We start from the raw sequence: 16,921 nt of genomic DNA, 5'->3' as shown, positions 1-16,921 counted from the left end.
TATGAGCAGGAGCTCATGCTGTGGCTGGGCATCAGATGAGGAAGAGGAAGATGATGATGTCATCCTAATGGAGAAACACAAGGTCAGATAGCAGCAGGCAACTCTGCTATTCTAAAATTTCAGCTGCTGCCTGAGCATCCTGTCTACACCACAAGCTGCCAATATCTCTAGCTTGTCCACTCTGATCAGGCCTCAGTCTGCATATGTTACTTTGTTAACCTACTCTGGGTCTCTGTGCTGTCACTAGGGAAGAGAGATCAATGAACGTGTGTGTAAAGAAGTGGTGACAACACTTTTGTTTGTTTCTGTTTACTTCTTCAGATAGAAATTGGTGGAAGGTAGAAAATGACACATATTTAGCCTTCACATTAAAACAAAGGTATCCTAGAGCTTCATGTTGACTACACTGTTGCAAACTTCATGAGAAAAATTGATCAAATTAGAAATAAATATACTACAAATTCATAAGGCAAGGAAACTCCCTGTGCCACATAAAGTTATGTTTGTACATCCTTTGCTTATACTTAACATTTAAGTCAAATAACTTTGTATCTCTTTTTTTTCAACAACAGATTGGTAGCTCTGCAAGAAAAAGAGAGTACTGAGTGTAAATTTGGCCGTGCTATTTGTACTGAAGTCAATTGTGTGTGTTTAACACATTAGACAACTTAGGTTAATTGTAGTTTTATGAGCCAAGTCTTTGGTTGAGCACCATCTGTATTGGCTACCTTTGCTTTTTCCTACTCTAGAGTGGTACATTCCAGTGATAAGACATACATATCAATATGTATTTATACTGTTAACATTCACTTTATGTGTATTCCTGTTTAGGAGTGTTCCTTAGTGATTTGTGCCATCTGATGGGTTATGGAAGAGGGGACACTGCATGTTTAGGGATCACTTCTCTCTGAGGCCCTTTCAGTTACATTCAGCTGAAATGAAAGGCAGTAGGATTCATCACTAACCTGCTTAGAGAAGAGCAGTTGCAGTAAGAAAAAGGACTAAAAGAAATTGGGGATCATACCATTCCTGTCATCCCAACAATTGACAGGTAGTGATGGAAATATTATCAATTTTAACACAGATTCTCAACGTATGGGTCACCTCCTCTTTGAAGCTAGGAGAACGTTTTCACAGGAGTCACATTTCAGATATCCTGAATTATCAGATGTTTATATCATGATCATAACTGTAGTAAAATTTCAGTCATGAAATACCAATAAATAATTCTATGATTGGAGTCACCTCAACATGAAGAGATGTCATAGCATTAGGAAGTTTGAGAACCACAGAATTAGAGGCTATTCTTGGTACTTCTTGAGTTTAGGCCAAGAACTTGGGTTACATGGGATTCTGTCTTTAAATCAACAGCAAAGCTTAACAAAACTGAAATGAGTAAAGTGTGTCATGAAAAAAGGCCCTCTCTTAGCTCCCTTTTCGTTGGAGATGGAGAACTTGAATATGATACTTAGCTTCTCTCCAGATTTATATGAAATATAAAGTGACTAGCAATACTTCAGTTTATGTATGTTTGTTTTTGTTTTCTTCTGTTTTGGAGGAGGGGGTTTCTCTATTATATACATCTGATTGTCCTGGAATTTGTTTTGTACACAAAGTCTGGCCTCAAAGTCAGAAAACCTCCTGCTGCTGCATCCTACTAAATGTAACTACATGTTAAGGTATTAACATTTTCCAGTTTTTCTTCATTTATTTGTTTTGGCTTTGGTTTATTTTAAGCTAAATATAATAACCCTGAGGGAGGGTTGTGAGTTTCACTGTTTCTGTGACAACAATCTTGATGACATACCTATAAATGTCTCTGTCCTTGGTTATCAGCAGATGTTGGGGTATACTGAACTGTTTCCCCAGTCCCACTCACTGGACCTTTAGAACACAGCGTAGAGTCTCTTCCTCGGGACTCCCCTGGACAGGTGTGCAGGCAGGAGCTCATCTGAGGCTTGGTGGCAGGTGAGGCAGATGAAGATGATGTCATCCTAGGGAAGAAACATGAGGTCAGTTGGCAGCAGGCAACTGTGCTATCGTAAAACTGAAGCTGCGGCCTCATCATCTGGTCTACACCTCCAGCTGCCATCCTTCCCCCACCTTCTCTAGCTTCTCCACTCTGTCCCTGCACCAGTCTGGGGTAACTTTGTGACCACACTCTGGATCTTTGTGTTGTCACTAGGGAAGAGAGATCAATAAGTGTGTGTGTAAGGAAGTGGTGACAAGAACAGAGAAGAGAGGGACAGTTTTCATCTATGAAGGGTACCTGCTGGGCCCACAGAGCCTGCAGTATGGGTTATCTGAAGGATGCCTCTGGAATTGGATTATCTACAGAGAAACAGGAAGGGTATAGCCTGTTTTCTCCCCCTGCTGTAATGGGATAAGTTAATTAGTTATAAAGTCAGAGAGTCTGAATGCTGTGAACAACGTCAGGAACTAGAGGCTCCAGAATCACAGAGCCTCATCTTACAGAGGCCTTGTTTAGTCAGGATGATAATGGCAATATGTTGTAGCAGACTATATGTGAAAGGATTCTTGCATGATATGTGTTTGAGATCTGGTGCATGTGTGTGCAAGTCAGTTTGGGTTCATGTATGGAAGTGCAGAGGACAACCTCAGGTATAGTAATTAGCAACACCATCCAAATTCACCATGAAGTTTGTGTTTCTGTTTTTGATTGGTCGGTGTTTTGCTTGATACATAGGCTTTTGTAGGTTTGGCTGGGATTAATTGTTCATGTTATTGAATTTTTTTTGGTTTGTTTATTCTTTGACACGAGTTTTCACTCTGTTCCCTTTGCTGTCTAAAATCTGGATACATAGACCATACAGCTTCAAACTCTATGAGATCCATGTGCTTCTGTCTTCTTTCTCCCAAATCTAGACTTGTATGCCCATGAACAATGTGGGTTATAATATTTTAAATAAAACTTACTCATTCATTTTGGGGTGTGTAGGGTAGGTAGGGAAACATGTGCTACTACCTCAGCATCACTCATATTCCTATCCTGCAGGCTGACACTTCCCATGGTCCTGTGATATGCAAAAGCCCTGTGTGCACACCAAAACCACAGACTTCCTGTCCCAAGAATAGTTCATGATTTGAGACTAAGGAGCCAGCAGGTGGCAGCAGTGCAGCTGAGCACAGGGCGTAGTTGGCATTCTTAGAACCCACCAGAGGCTGCTGTATTAAAAATGTGGTGTCCAGCAGCTGACTTATGGCAGTCTTGTCAGGTCCAGGCCCTCCTTGGGTGGGTTAGTAACCAGATGACCTTCTACCCAGAGAGCTCTGATAGGCAGGGTAAGGTAGATTAAATCTGGAGGTGAGTGCTCATGGTCACTAGGACATTCTTACCTCACTGAGCCAAAGATGTTCATCTGGTAGAGTGTGTTTTTGCCTGTCATGGACAGAAAATGATGTTCTTTGTCCACTGAGAGACAAAGGATAAGCATTATGCACACCTGTATTCACCACTGAGGAGAGGCACAGATAGGAGGGTCTGTAGGAGTTTCAGATCCTCCTTGAATACATAAGAAATTTAAGGACAAGCTTGGTCAAACCACAGCCTAAATACCTGTCAGATGATCACCTGTCATCCCAAAAGGTTGGGGCCCCTTTGGGGAAGTTTATTGTGAGAGTCGTGAAAGGGAGCAAGAGAGATGATTCAGCTAGAGAGGTATACATGGGTAGCAGGGCTTGAGGTTGATCTGGAGCAGCCACACTATAAATCAGGGATATGACAGGAATTTGTCATCCCAGCCCTGCATTTGCAAGAGAAAGGGAGAGGCATGGGGCTGACCGTGTAGCTAGTCTAGCCTACTTGGTGAGGTGCATACCCATGAGAGCCATGGTATAAAAAACTGTGTGGATTTCTCAAGACGATCATCATGGTCATAACCATTTATAAGTTTATGGTAAATGAAGTATTTTAAAATGCTACATTAATGAACAACAAATCAGGGTATGGCAGTGAGATATGGAGCTCAGTAGAAATGCTGCCTAGCACAGTGACCTGGGTGTGATTCCTGGGGACTCAAATGGTACATGGAGAAAACTGACTGTGGACAATTGTCCTCTGCCTGTCAGGATCACCCACAGGCTCCTGGTGAGATATCATCCCTTAGTCCTCATGTAACAGACCTCCTGGTGACATGACCTCTCACCGTGGAGGTGCGTTACTTCAAAGTAGTGATTGAGGGGACCCACCCTGAATATCACCACCCTCCCTACTTCTTGCATGGGAATGAGAGCACTTGGATGGAGGTTCGTGTGTGATACATCCTAGGAATCCATGTCAGCTCTGATGTCCTCTCCTTTGGTCCCATGTCATCCTGTCTTTCTCTGGTCATGAGAGCCTGACTGGTGTTCTCTGTGTGTTTATGAATTTGTAATACTTTTTAATGAATGTGGGATAATACATAGAACAATTCAAGAAGCCAGTTCAGAGCAATACTAAGATCAAGCCAGAAAATCACATTCTGAGAGGTGCAGAACTTAGGAGTGTTCCCTCCTTCTCCAGTCTGCATATTCAGGTCCAAGAAGTGTGTACCACCCCCACCTCTGCCATTATTGAAGAAGTAATAACAAGATGGCCGAATTACAGGTCTAATTTCATTTTTTGCCATAGAGACATATCCATAGCCTGTAATATCTTTTCATGCAAATGAAGCTCTCTCAGACCCTCAGCACAAGCCAATCATGTACATTCATCCTATAACCAATAATCATTTTGGAAATTTCATATAGCCTCTGTTACTTCCAATAAATCACAGCTCTATCACTGAAAACCTCTCAGAGAAACCTGTTTCTCCACAGGACACAATTCAGAAGAGATCCTGTGAGTGAACAGTCTGGAAAAACGTTGTTCCTATCCTTCCAGCAGAGAGCTCATCTTTTCTGTAGACCTTTAGGTCAGAAGAAGAACCAGTCCAGCAAATGAAAGTCTCACTCCAAGCATCCTTCTCAGTATTTGTCTTGACCCTTTTCTCCCATGTGTGACCTCTAAGAGAGTGGCAGACTCTGTCTAGGATACAAGTCAGTGGGACAGGGGCAAGGACCAGGGTCCATATTGAGAATAACAGCCTGAGAATCAGGTTTCCCCACTCCCTTATTCCCTGCACACTGCCATCTCATCTAGAAACTTGACCCCCCCTCCCTCCATACTTCACATTCAGTGACAGACAACATGTCATGTTTAAGGCCCATGTTGGGCTTTTCCTGAAAGGTCCAAGTATACACACTAATTTTCTCATTTCCTGCCATGTTGATATTCTGGACTCTGGGTTCTCTTCTAGGATAGTTCCTTTTTGCCATGTTCAGTCTGTCTTAACTTTTGATAGTCAGCAGACCTGCTCCTAACAGAACACAGAAACTTTCCATTCGGACACATGCTTGATAGAGTTCCTTCAGGCACAGGGTGTCATAGCTGCAGTGTGGTACCAATGTGTAGAGGGCCACAATAACATTCGCCACTGCTAGATGGCGCTGGCTTCCACTGTGCCCCATGTGGAAGGCCAGGATAGCCTCCACCATTACAAGATGGCGCCAGCCTTCGCCGCGCCAGCCAACTCCCTTTCAGGAAGGTAACTGTGCGCATGTGCAAGAGTGCCTTCGTGCCAGGTCTTTGCCCACTCCGGGGCGTGCCTGATGAGATCATGGGTAAACAACCAATCAGGTGTGGATGCGCCACGCTAGGGTGTATATAAGCGCACCATGTTGGCGCGCCGAGGCTTCCTCTTTAAGATCATAATAAAGTTTGGTCACAGTAAGGATTTCTATGTACCCGCGTGTTTCTTGCCAGCGAGAAGTCACGCGTGGGACATTTGGTGCCAAGAACCCGGGACACAAAAAAGCTACATCATCACCGGTGTCAAGAGGAGGCTCTGTTTCACGGAAGAAGTCCAGAAGCTGAGAGACTATGTTTAGCCTTGATCTGTTCCAGCTCAGTCCTCTGCCGGATGCGGCAGGAACCTTTATGGTTGCTCTGGCCGCCCTCAGGTTGTTTCTATTGACCTTTGAGTTTCTAGTTACCGCCAAAAGGCGTCAGAGGTCGCATGGGAACTGCTCAGCTGTAACAGCAAAGCGGAGAGTGTTGGGGGAAGGGCGAGGCGGCAGAGTGTCAGAAACAGAGGGTAGTGAAAGGTTGCAACGAGAAAAGGATCCTGATCTATCTCAAGCACCAGGCCCTTCCAATGCAGAAGCGAAAGGTTGGGGAAAGAACGCCCCGGGTGAGGAGAAGGGAGGAGATAAAAGGAACACAGCATTTTGGGAGAAAAATTTTGTCTTTGTGCCTGTAAGAAGTGTGCTTAAGCTCCGGCGCCGGCTCTCGGGACGCCACAGCATCTGTGCGCTGACGAGACAGCTTTACAGAGTCATACTGATCAGACTTGATAGAAGCAGACCGCCTGAAAATTTATTCAGGAGAATCAAACAAAAGGACATCTCAGTGCCCATGCACAGCTTGATGGAGTTAATGTAATTGGGTTGTGAGTAAAAATATTCAGGGCTGTGTTTCACTTCCATACCATTGGCGAATGTCAGTCATGCTGCTCAGATAATATATCTCAGTATCTTACAGGAATTGGGTTTCAACACGTTGGTGGACTCGTCCAGGAATTGAGACAATCCATCGCCCATATCAACTCCACTCGAGTGGCTAGTCACTGTGAACACCATCTGTTTTTTTCACTCTTTGTCTATTGTTTGTCTCTGGTGCACCAGGATGTCCCCATGTCTGTCAATGTATGTCTGTGGTTTTTGTTTCTCGTTGTTTAAATGTTTTATGTTTCATGTTCAAAAGAAAAAATGGTAAAAACTTTATCTGCCGGGTGTTCACACCTTGACTTGGTTTTAACTCGTTTCAAAAAGGAACAAATGAATAAAAAACAGTTTCAATCAGGCCCTTGGAGCCCTGTGCCTGGAGCCAGGTGTCTAGATTAGCTGGAGAAGCTGCCCAGAGGCTAAGCGTATACACAAGCTGATCTTAAAGGTGCCAACAGCTTCTCAGCTTCTTCGATACAAGAGTTGATAGCTGTTTCTCTTAGAGAGATCCCTGACTTATTATTTGACTCAACAGGTGACAAGGTGGTTCTCTTATAATCATAGCTAAAAAGGTAAAAATGGTATTTGGTCTAAATATTAAAGATATGTGTAGCCACTTCAATTTTGTTTCTCATTGGTTTTAAATGTATAAATATGCTCTACTTGCCTTGGTTATGGACTATTGTCTTTCAAGTTATTGGATACAGTTAAAAGGTATAATATTGGTAACAGAAAGTTGACATAAAGCTGGTAATCTGGATGTAGTCATTCTAGATAACATGTGACATGGGCCAACCTAGGGAAACAGGTCTAAATTGAGGTAATGTTTTTATGGAATTCTTATTCTAGGAACCAGGCTTCAAAAAGAATTTAGGACAATGTCTCTTTGTTGAGGTACTAGAGACTACGCCATCGTGCGTTCATATATAGGAATTGGCAGTCAAACTTTGTATCTGCATTTTGATGCTAATTCCACTGCCCTAAGGACAGCTGCCTAGTCACGTACTCAGAACTCAGGTGACCTTCCAAAGTTGTGGCTGTGTTCTGGTGTTACAAAGAGAACTTAAAGATTGTGATTAAGGATTGCCAGTGTTACATTGACTAACTCAAACTTATTTTTAATTAAGGAAAAATCAAACAGGTAGAGATTGTTACAAGATTTACGAAGGATTGATGAGGTTTTGGAACTTGTGAGAACATTACAGCCAGTTTACTTACTCCAACTGCCATTTCAGGATAGATTTAGAGGATTGCTAACAGCCTTATATTAGGTAATTTTGTTGCTTCCTCAGTGTAAGAAGTTAGAACTTAAATCTTTCAATATATACGGAAATTTTTACTACAAACCTTTGCTCTCAAAATGAGCTTTGATATTTGGGGAGTAGCTGTTACACTACTCCAGATAAGAATATTTGAAGCTAATTTTAAGCTACTAAAGATATGTTAGTTGGCTAAGTACCTCACCCTACCAGAGGACTTAGGTCTTTGTTATGCACATTGGAGATAAAGCTTCAGCTGTGTTAGTACAGAGTTGTGGACTGGAGTCATAGAAGTATTTTGAAAAGAAACCTGGTAAAACATATCTTATTCCAAACAACAGTTAATTGGTTATTACAAAATACTGATATTTGGCTTATTACATATACAAATTTTTCAGACAAAATTGATAATTTTACTCTTTACATGCTTTTGTACTTCCTGTATATTTGTGCATACAACCCATAGGAAATGTGCTTACTGTATTTATAGGTGGTTCATCTAATGAAAAGGCTACATGTATGATTGGATCACTTGTTTATTCTCTTGAGTTTCTATTGCTTCAACACAGATTATTAAATTCCGTAATTTAGCCACTGTTTTTAAATCAAACTTTCAATTCACATACTGATAGCCAATGTGTGGCTTGTGGTTTACAATTGATTTCAATTACTTAATGCTTTATTAGAGACAAGTTTTCTACATGAAATCAGTGAGTGATTTCAGTATAAATTGTCTGACAACTCACTGTCCTTTCAGTGCTCTGGCACAGACAGCTAAACAAAACCATAGACCCAGCTCTTTAAAAATGGTAATGGAGTTGATAACACACCCTCACGAAAAGAGAAAGACTCCATTTGCTTGTTTTCAATTCCCAGCCGCCCCCTACCAGCTCAGGGATTTCTAGTAAGACTGAAATTGGACAATATTTAAAAAATTTGACATTTCTAATTAATGCTTATGTTTAGGTAAATAAAGTTTGTGATGTGCTAGAAAAATGGCTTAGTGGTTAAGAACACTAAGTACTGTTCCTTTATAGGACATTTAAGAACTCAAACTGGATTGCCTGGGCTCTTTAGCAAGGGAGGACAATGATAGCAGACAGATTATAGGCCTTACATAAGAACAATTAGTCAAAAAGTCTCATTCTTTAGACTGTACGGAGATGCTGTGATGGCTGCTTTGCAGAGTAACTTTCTTCTCCTGCTGAAGCTCTCAGAAGAGTTATTAAACAAATGGCTGTCCTACCCATAGACCCAGCACATACCTCTGAGCCAACATATTCCAAAAGATTCATGACACAGTGTGGTCTGAGATTGGAATAGGCTTTCTAGATGGGTCACTTGATAAAAACACCACTTGGAAAAACCAGTATCAAGAGGGCTTCCCGACAAGCTTCAGGAATTCCAGGGCTTCTCAGTGTCATCAATTTAATCATTGAGGACTTACCTTAATAAATAATATCTTTAATATATCTTAATAAATAAAAGGGGGAGTTATCCCTGTATGGTAAATAATGCTCCTTTTATTTCAATTTTAAATTTTGGATGCCAAAGTTTATGGCACCCTACAACAAGGCATACTTCTGCCTAGGTGAAATAGAGAGATCCACGTATTGACATAATCCTATCCAGATATTTTATATGGGGAAGAGGGAATGTTTGTGTTTTCTCTACAGGATGCTACAAGAGTGTGCCAGCTGCCTGAGTGGTTGCTGAGACTTGCTGATCCTGGTTACATGAAGATTCAGCCTGGTTACATGGCTCGGGTCCCTGGAGTCATCCCTCTGCCCTGAGAGGAAGATGAAAGATTCCCCTTCATCCTTTGTCATCACAGAGATTTTGCCATTGCTGCAGTCAGTGTTACCACTGTGTGTGTCCCGTCCCACTATGGCCTGCTCTCTGACCCTCTGTATACTGCTGCTTGCTGGAGAAGACTGGACTCCAGCCGTTGCTGCCCCCTTCATTTCCCTAGTGACTCTTGCTCCCTTAACTGGTAACTGGTGTTGTCATTTTACAGACTGTAGCTTCACAAGAAAGCCACCTGCGTAAAGCTACAGTGGACTGGGGAACTCTGTCCTGGTTATACAGATCTCAGAAATGGTTCCATTGTCTGCTATTTGTTCCAGAGAAAAATGACTGATCCTGAACTGTCCTGGAAAAGACCTTAACACTTTCGCTGCTATTGTAGCAGCCATTACTGCTGCAGACATTGTGTCTGCAGTGTCTGGAGTTATCCTCCCCCAATCTATTGTTAGACAAACACAGTGGGTGAACTTTCTGGAGTAGTTACTAACAATTGGGAATTCTAAATTTTATTATACGAGTGGCTTGACTACGGCCCTTGGTGGTAACAGCTGAGGAGGACCAAATGAGGTGCCCACTACTTATCGGGTGTGGCTCTGTCTGGTGCAGCCCTATGCTGTGGATCAGTGTTCATACTATGGTTGCTTTGCAAACTCAGATCTCTACAGAAACGAGACAAGGCCGTTATCACTCAAGCACTTGTGGCCATTTTACAAGGGGCCTCCACTGGAATTTGGTTATCTTGCTCAGGAATTAGTCGGTATCTGAGTTCTCTGCTCCTGCACCCCATGGATCTGTGGATCCATTTCACTGGGAGGAGAGAGGCTCTCTTTCTGTATCTGAGTTCTCTGCTCTTATACCCCTTGGATCTGTGGATCCATTGCACTGGGATGAGAGAGACTCATTGATCCTTTGATCAGCCCTTCCACATCGCTGAGGTTTCCTCATTGCACGCAATAGGGTGATCATGACTGCTATAAAATAATATAAATTATAAGGGTGAGATGTAGAGGGCCACAATAACATTCACCACCGCTAGATGGCGCTGGCTTCCACTGCGCCCCACGTGGAAGGCCAGGATAGCCTCCGCCATTACAAGATGGCGCCAGCCTTCGCCGCGCCAGCTGACTCCCTTTCAGGAAGTTAACTGTGCACATGTGCAAGAGTGCCTTTGTGCCAGGTCTTTGCCCACTCCAGGGCTTGCCTGATGAGATCATGGGTAAACAACCAATCAGGTATGGATGCGCCGCGCTAGGGTGTACATAAGCTCACCATGTTGGCGCGCCGAGGCTTCCTCTTTAAGATCATAATAAAGTTTGGTCACAGTAAGGATTTCTATGTACCCGCGTGTTTCTAGCCGGCGAGAAGTCGCGCATGGGACACCAATAAACTCCAGTCCACCAATTACAAGCCTCAAATGAGTATCATTCATGGGACTTTGCTGAGGAATTTGGAAAATAATCTCTAATCCCATGAGAGTAAATGGAGATAACTGGGGTCATAGAGTGGTCATCAAGCCTTCTTATGGCTAAAGTGAAGGGTCCTGGAATTTTTTCGTTATGTCTGCAGTGGTTGTCACCCAACCCTTTTGAGGTTGAACTCAGCAGCACTCATGGGGATGGTGACCTTTGGAGCTGGGGTGGTGTTTTCTCTGAGCATCCCTGATGTGTTCATACAGAAGGATACCATGATGGTCTGTGTAGTCATCCATAGTTGTCCATTTGCATCTCAGCACCATAGGCAGCTGCACACAGAAAAGGCCTCAGGAGTAGACCCTCAGAGACATTGGGACGCTGACATGCTATTGGGTCTAGGGAGATTCGCTCTGGACCAGACCGGTTATTCAGAACAAGTCTATAGCCAAATTAATGAAATAGACATCAAGGCATGGAAAGCACTGCCTAATAGGGTTGCAGTCTCCGGGAACCTTACCAAGGTTCTGCAAGGGACCACAGAGCCTTTTTCAGACTTTGTACCCTGCATGGTAGAGGCCACTACTAAGATCTTCCGAGACCCTGATACAGCCATGCCTCTCATTAAACAGCTAGCGTATAAGCAATGTACAAAAGAATGTAGGACTGCTATAACACCATACAAACATAAAAGTTTAGAAATTTGGATGAAAGTCTGCAGGGAAATGGGAGGGCCATTGCCTAATGCTGGCCTAGCGGCAGCTGTGGTGCAGTTAGGGAAAACCGCCACCACGGATACCTGTTTCAAATGTGGCTGTAAAGGGCATTATTGAAGACAGTGTCCTGAAATGAGAAGGGGGAAAAGTAGCGATAGACCCAAGCAGCCTGGACTATGTCCACGGTGTAAGAAGGGAAACCACTGGGCAAATGAGTGTCGATCTGTGAAAGACTTGGATGGCCGACCCCTATCGACAGGATATGGTCGTGCACGGCCAAAAAACGGACAACAGGGCCCATGTCCCCAGGGCCCTCAAATATATGGGGCTCTGCAGGGCGACAGGCAGGGACAGGACAAACAGAGGCCTTGGCCTCTCCTTTGCCACCCGAAGGACCGAGGAGAGCCACTAAAGGCTCCGCAGGACTGGTCCTTCACTCTACCACCAGAACCGTACTGAACCCCCAAATGGGAGTGCAGCTGTAGACACAGATTTTAGAGGACCCCTCCCTAAAAATACAGTTGGGCTATTGTTGGGACGCTCCTCCTCTGCCCTGAAAGGTTTACAGATTGTGCCCGGAGTAATTGACCCTGATTATTTAGGCACAGTAAAAGTCCTGGTAGCCTCCCCCCGCCCCGGAATCACTGCCATTTCCCCTGAAGAGAGAATTGCTCAAATGCTTCTTCTGCCTAGCTTGCATAAGCGCTTTCCTGCTGAATTGTATTGGAAGTTTTTAAAAGATTTCATGAGTCTTTTAATTTAATTTCTGACTCTGCTTATGTAGTTAATGCTGTGTGCTCACTTGAAATTGCAGGGCCAATTCAGTCGACTAGTACCGTATTCTTTTAATTCTTTTAAATTTTGTAATTCTTTTAGAATTACAAAAATTGATTTGGGCCAGAAAAAATAAATTTTCCATACAACATATTCGAGCCCATACTAATTTGCCTGGTCCCATGACCAGTAATAACGCCCTGGTGGATGCTAGTACTCATAGAGAGTTTATTTTTCATGTTGGTCCGGTTGATCTCCCTACAGAATTTCATCACAAGTTTCATGTTCCTGCCTTTACTCTTCAACAAAAATTTAACATCTCTAGGGCTACAGCCCAGGATGTGGTGTTACGTTGCCAGAATTGTGTTCAATTTCACCACCCTCCTCATGGAGGATTAACCCTCATGGTCTGATCTCACTAAAACTTTGGCAGATGGATGTCACACACATATCTCAATTTGGAACTTTAAAATATGCTCATGTTTCTGTTGATACCTGTTCCGGTATTATACACGCCACTCTGATGACTGGTGAAAAGGCTCGTAATGCCATTAGTCATTGCTTAGAAGCATGGGCAGCCTGGGGAAAGCCTGATAGTCTCAAGATGGACAATGGTCCTGCCTACACAGCAAAGTCCTTTCAGACTTTTTTCCAGGCAATGCAGGTTGGCCATGCCACAGGATTGCCATACAACCCCAAGGGCCAGGGCATCATGGAAAGAGCACATCGTACTTTAAAAGAGCTGATACAAAAACAAAAAGAGGGAATTGCTAGCGGCTGGACACCAAAAGAACAACTTTCTTTAGCTCTTTTTACTTTAAATTTTTTAATTTTAGATGTGCATGGCCGCTCTGCCACGGACTGCCATACTGCCATTACCCCTATGACTAATGCAGAAGTAAAGTGGAAGGATGTCTTAACTGGTGAATGGTGTGGCCCATATCCTGTGATTTTGAGATCTAGGGGAGCTGTTTGTGTTTTTCCACAGAATCAAGAAAATCCAATTTGGGTACCTGAGCGCTTGACTCGAAAATTGCCTTCTGCTCTTCCTGAAGATAAGACTACGAACCCTACTATTACTGGGAATGGTAATCCAGGTTGATTCAATCACCTTCTGGGCTATTGCCAGGTCCTGGCCAGTACCCATGCCATTCATAGCAATTCTACTGTTTTGCCAACCGTTTTTTCCACCTCCTGTTTGAGTGATGTTCCCTGTATAGCGCCAAATGGAGAAATGCCCCAACAGTATGCCACCACTAACTTTTCTCTGTTGCATACCTTATGTTTTACTGTTAAGAACTCTTTCCTGCCCTGTGTTTGGTTGCATAGTGCCACATTAGCTAATTGGATGGATCCTATGAGTGGCAGTGCAATGGGCACCGGGATCATCCTGGCTGCTTTGAGTCAAATTACCAAGTGGGTCTCTTCAGTCAGCGGACACACGTCAGTCAATAGTTCTGCTGATTTGAACATTACAACACTGATTATGATGCATAATTGTAGTGTTCCATCACACCCAGGGCAAGGTAACTATACACAGGATAACTCTACCCGTTGTAGAGTCTTACCTGCTTGCCCCCTGTATCAAGAGTTCCCACCTGATTTTATCCCATGTCAGAGTCCATTTCATAGAGCAAAACAATTCTTGCAAGTATTTGAGTTTTCCCCACCTCTTGGCAAAACACAATTTAATTGGAAACAGAATAAGTCTGGCATGGAAAATCTGGCCTTGGTTTTAATGGGTGCTGTCCAATGAGCAAGGAGCATATACATCCCTGACCCCCTTTGCTAGGTTGATGGGTGAGAACTTCACACTGTATAATGTTTCAGCTATCAGAAAAAATGATACCAGGTTGATCAATATTCAATATAATAACCTCTTGGCAAATGATACTGCTACTAGTACTTCAGTATGTGTTAGATCACCTTTTTTCTTTCTGATAAGCACTAATGTAAGCAATGATGTTTTAAATTGTAAAAGCTCTGATGTAGTCTGCTATTTAGCTGAATGCTGGGATGGCACCAACGACACCACAGTGATGGTTAAGATTCCCTCCTTTGTGCCAATCCCAGTGGAGGCAAACCCAGATAGCTTTCCTATTCTTGATTTGCTAAGAGCCAGAAGGGATTTTGGAATTATGGCAGCTATAATTTCAGCTATTGTGCTATCTGCTGCCGCAGCTACTACAGCCGCAATAACCATGACTAATCAAGTACAGACGGCTGAGACTGTCAATCAGATTGTAGAAAGAACTGCAGTGGCACTAGAGATACAAGGAGAATTTAATACTCATTTGGCATCTGGCCTTCTATTATCTAATCAAAGGATAGATTTAATTCAAGAACAAATTGAAGCACTGTATCATAAGACACAGCTGTCCTATGTTTCCTCCCTTAGAGGAAATTACTCCTTTGCAAGCTAACTTTTCTCAGCATTCTCAACAGAGCAAAGAAATCTCAAATTATCTGAAAGGAAACTGGTCCATGAAAGCAGAGCGACTATCAAGACAATTGCTGATGCAAATTGTTGTCGTTAACAGCCCTAGGTTGGACCCCATCACAGTTGAAGGTTTTACCTCATGGATTACCAACACTTTCTCCTTTTTAAAGGAGTGGGCTAGCATGTTTGCCTGGGGAGCTATTGTCCTCCTGGGATGCGGAGTATGTCTCTGGCTTATTGGCCTTTTAAAAAGGGAACATGCCAGACACAAATCGGTTGTTTACCAGGCTATGATCGCCATTGAAAATGGTGTTTCTCCCAACATATGGCTGTCCTCTTTTAAAGATTAAGAGTTCGCCCTAGATCATTTTAGACACTGTCATGTTTAGTCATTGTGTCCAGAGACGGGCAACTTTCCTCGAACCCAGACCAACCTAAGACATGGGGCCTGATGGCAATAGGGTTGCCCTATGATGGGTAAGGCTGAGTCTTCGTCAGGAATTACCTAAGACAGGAGCAATGACATACTGGCATGGTACCATGATCTAGACCAGTCATTTTTTTTATAAAACAAAAAAGGGGGAGATGTAGGGCGCAGTCCCAGAGAACTAAGATGGCGCCGACATCCTGTGCCCTCCTGTGGTAAACAACAGTACTTCGCATGCACGGGTTTGCCCCTGGCGCCAATCTGTCCAGGGTTGTACCATGCTAATGGGGTGATTCATGCTCTGCCAATCCCTGGAGGACAAGTAGCACAGCCATAGCCTGTTGTGTATATAAGGCGAGCACCTTTGCTGCTCGAGGTCCCCAGTATTAGCAATGAGGTGGTCCTGCAATAAAGGCTGTTGAGAAGAATCCGACCGTGTTGTGTCTTCCTTTCTGGCCAAGGTGGGCGTGACATTTATGGTCCAAGTTGGGAGCAGATGTTGACTTCTGCCCCGGCTAAACTTGTTTACAATGTATGTTCTTTGGCCTGAGAGAAACAGTAGGAAAAAGTACTAGAGGAACTTGGGCATGAGAACAGGAAGTGACTGCAGTCTACCTTTCATTCATGAGCACTTCAAGGATGGGCTCAGCCTGAACTGGACACAGGGTCAGATATCTGGACTCTTCAGAATCCTTATGTTGAAGGAGAATGACCAGGCCACACACTTTTGTAACATCTGCCTGAGCACCACAGAAGATGGGAAGAGATGGCAGTCGATACCTGGGTCCCAACTCTCCATCGTCCACGGTGAACCACCATGGCTCAGGCTTTGACGCCTGCAGCTTGCTTTCTTCTAGATGTCACCTTAGTCTCCACAGCTTTGAGCTTTTCTTCACATCCCTTTCCCTTGGCCCTGCTTACACCTCTTCCAGCAGCATCTTTTCTGTATAATCGTGACAAGTTTTTCCTGACTCCTCTGCTCTTGTCTGTTATTCTTTGCTCAGACAGAACCACACCTACTCCCTGGGCTTCAGCATGTGCCCTACCCCTTATTTCAAACCTCCCAGTGCAACTGCTGTCCTCCCCATGTACACCCTTCCTTATGACCTCAAGTTGCATGAAAGTGTCCAGAATATGGCGAACACTCTTGGTTCTGTGGCAGGGCTCTAATTGGTCCCTGTGTGCAGCATCTCCACACACTTCAACCTACACCCAGATAATATAGTGGGTACCACTGGATCATTTTGGTATCGTCTAGTCTAAGCGTAACTGCACCTGTCTCCACAGTCACTCATTATCCCTCCCTGTTCCCCAGGACACATTTGTCATTTCTTCCTATCTACTGTCCTGTCTCCTTTCGGTTTTCCAACTTCCGGTTCCCCTTCCTTTCCCTCCCCTCTCTCACACAAGACAGGCTCTTCAAATATAATGTCCCCATTTACATGATTTGGATGTTTTTTCTTTGGTCCCTGTGGTCTTTGTAAGCAGATGTAACTGCATTCTCCCCATGGAACCCTGAGGCCCAGCCTAGTCACTGTGTGGTCCTA

This window comes from Rattus norvegicus, chromosome 12, assembly GCF_036323735.1.
Source record: "Rattus norvegicus strain BN/NHsdMcwi chromosome 12, GRCr8, whole genome shotgun sequence".
In the NCBI taxonomy this organism is placed as follows: domain Eukaryota; kingdom Metazoa; phylum Chordata; class Mammalia; order Rodentia; family Muridae; genus Rattus; species Rattus norvegicus.
The sequence above is the reverse complement of the archived record's forward strand: the minus strand, read 5'-3'. Positions refer to the sequence as shown.